The sequence below is a fragment of the Salmo trutta genome, unplaced genomic scaffold (genome assembly GCF_901001165.1).
Source record: "Salmo trutta unplaced genomic scaffold, fSalTru1.1, whole genome shotgun sequence".
In the NCBI taxonomy this organism is placed as follows: domain Eukaryota; kingdom Metazoa; phylum Chordata; class Actinopteri; order Salmoniformes; family Salmonidae; genus Salmo; species Salmo trutta.
Window position 1 is genome coordinate 14,463,978 of NW_021822911.1, and position 3,397 is coordinate 14,467,374.

At 43.9% G+C, this 3,397-nt stretch overlaps 1 long non-coding RNA gene across 1 annotated transcript; it reads left to right on the top strand.

Annotated features, from left to right (window-relative positions):
- Positions 1 to 1,068: 1,068 nt before the first annotated feature.
- LOC115186644 (uncharacterized) lies at positions 1,069 to 1,594 on the top strand. Its single transcript, XR_003875814.1, has 2 exons — positions 1,069 to 1,106; positions 1,475 to 1,594. It is a non-coding gene; the product is annotated as an uncharacterized LOC115186644 (long non-coding RNA).
- The last annotated feature ends 1,803 nt before the right edge of the window (positions 1,595 to 3,397 follow it).

Below are 3,397 nucleotides of genomic sequence, written 5' to 3' on the forward strand. Positions count from 1 at the left end.
ATCAGGAACAGCTGGGGATCGTTGTTCCTGATTGGGAGTCATATATTTAGGAGTATGTTTGTCACTTGGGTTTGTGGGTGGTTGTGCTAACACTGCTAGTCTTTTGTTTGTACGTAGCATGTTAGCCTGTAGTTAGTAGTTATTGTTTTTCCTGTGGATGCTTTGCTCGTATATATTAAAAAGATGAGTATCCACATTCCGTCTGCAGTTTGGTCCATTCAACACAGCAACAACCGTTACAAATATGCTGCTGTAAATAGGCATACTAGGTTATTGTCCTTCATCAGCCAGTTAGCTTCAACAGGACACATGTCCTACCATCAGCCAGTTAGCTTCAACAGGACACATGTCCTACCATCAGCCAGTAAGCTTCAACAGGACACATGTCCTACCATCAGCCAGTTAGCTTCAACAGGACACATGTCCTACCATCAGCCAGTTAGCTTCAACAGGACACATGTCCTACCATCAGCCAGTTAGCTTCAACAGGACACATGTCCTACCATCAGCCAGTAAGCTTCAACAGGACACATGTCCTACCATCAGCCAGTTAGCTTCAACAGGACACATGTCCTACCATCAGCCAGTTAGCTTCAACAGGACACATGTCCTACCATTTGAAATGATGGTGTGAGGAACACTTCCCTGCTGAAATATATGGGTTGGTCAACAGTACATTCCACTCTATATCAGATTTTCATTGATACACCGTTAACTGATTTAAAGTTAAACATAAAAACGAGTGATAGGTTACTGTTAGATAGTGATAGGCTACTGTTAGATAGTGATAGGCTACTGTTAGATAGTGATAGGCTACTGTTAGATAGTGATAGGCTACTGTTAGATAGTGATAGGCTCCTGTTAGATAGTGATAGGCTCCTGTTAGATAGTGATAGGCTACTGTTAGATAGTGATAGGCTACTGTTAGATAGTGATAGGCTACTGTTAGATAGTGATAGGCTACTGTTAGATAGTGATAGGCTACTGTTAGATAGTGATAGGCTACTGTTAAATAGTGATAGGCTACTGTTAGATAGTGATAGGCTACTGTTAGATAGTGATAGGCTACTGTTAGATAGTGATAGGCTACTGTTAGATAGTGATAGGTTACTGTTAGATAGTGATAGGCTACTGTTAGATAGTGATAGGTTACTGTTAGATAGTGATAGGCTCCTGTTAGATAGTGATAGGTTACTGTTAGATAGTGATAGGCTCCTGTTAGATAGTGATAGGCTACTGTTAGATAGTGATAGGCTACTGTTAGATAGTGATAGGCCACTGTTAGATAGCGATAGGCTCCTGTTAGATAGCGATAGGCTACTGTTAGATAGTGATAGGCTCCTGTTAGATAGCGATAGGCTACTGTTAGATAGCGATAGGCTACTGTTAGATAGTGATAGGCTACTGTTAGATAGTGATAGGCTACTGTTAGATAGTGATAGGCTCCTGTTAGATAGTGATAGGCTCCTGATAGGCTACTGTTAGATTTGGCAAGTGACATTTTAGAAAGATGATGTTGAACTTACAATGTTGCAAGGAGCAGCAACGGCCTGCAGCACCAACACATATTTATTACATCACAATCATTCATTCATACCAGGGATGAGATGGAAAGACACTCAGAGCTGTTAGTGCTGAATGCATTTATTTATTAACACCTTTATCTATCTGTTTTAGCAGTCCCATTGAGAACAAGGACTCCATTACAACTCACAATTACACAACAATCTGAATCACATTCTGAATAATACATGGAGATGTTAAGGGCTCAGTGAAGGGTGAAGAGGAACTTTGGGGATGGAAAGACACTCAGAGCTGTTAGTGCTGAATGCATTTATTTATTAACACCTTTATCTATCTGTTTTAGCAGTCCCATTGAGAACAAGGACTCCATTACAACTCACAATTACACAACAATCTGAATCACATACTGAATAATACATGGAGATGTTAAGGGCTCAGTGAAGGGTGAAGAGGAACTTTGGGGATGGAAAGACACTCAGAGCTGTTAGTGCTGAATGCATTTATTTATTAACACCTTTATCTATCTGTTTTAGCAGTCCCATTGAGAACAAGGACTCCATTACAACTCACAATTACACAACAATCTGAATCACATTCTGAATAATACACGGAGATGTTAAGGGCTCAGTGAAGGGTGAAGAGGAACTTTGGGGATGGAAAGACACTCAGAGCTGTTAGTGCTGAATGCATTTATTTATTAACACCTTTATCTATCTGTTTTAGCAGTCCCATTGAGAACAAGGACTCCATTACAACTCACAATTACACAACAATCTGAATCACATTCTGAATAATACACGGAGATGTTAAGGGCTCAGTGAAGGGTGAAGAGGAACTTTGGGGATGGAAAGTTCTGTTCAAACTGGTGAAAATTCATATTTCTAAGGAAGGAGGCAAAGGGTCACGTCTGGTTTCAGTTCCTGATAGGGCAGGCCAGTTGCTATGGTACCAGGACAATGAGGGATGTGGAACTCAACTCCAGATGAGGTCAGCAGTTGAAGAGAGAAGACACTGCTGGGAGGGGGGCCATATGGGCCCACCCTGAAAACCTTCTGACTACAGTCCTATCCCATACAGACACTGCTGGGAGGGGGGCCATATGGGCCCACCCTGAAAACCTTCTGACTACAGTCCTATCCCATACAGACACTGCTGGGAGGGGGGCCACAGGGGCCCACCCTGAAAACCATCAGACTCGGACCTCAGCAACCCACTCCTGAACCTAACATACCTTCAGGCCACTGCCGAACCTCAGAAATGTGGGACTCTTCACACACAGACCACACGCACACACAGGGCACACACACAGGACACACACACACAGGACACACACAGTGGACACACACACACACACACACCCACTGGACACACACACACACACCGACACACACACAAACACACACATTCACACTGGACACACAAACAGGGCACACACACACACACACACACAGACCACACACACACACACAGGGCACACATGCACACTGGACAGAGACACACACACACTCACTGGACAGAAAAACACACACACACAGACCACACACACACACACAGGGCACACATGCACACTGGACAGAGACACACACACACTCACTGGACAGAAAAACACACACACACACACTGACACACACATTCTTGACACACACACACACACCGGACAAACAGGGCACACACACACACACACACACACACACACACACACACACACTGGACACACACACACACTGGTCCCACACACTGGACACACACACAGGACACACACACACACAATGGACACACACACTAGACACACACACACACACACACACACACACACACACACTGGACAGACACACACACACACACACTGGACAGAAAGACACACACAAACTCG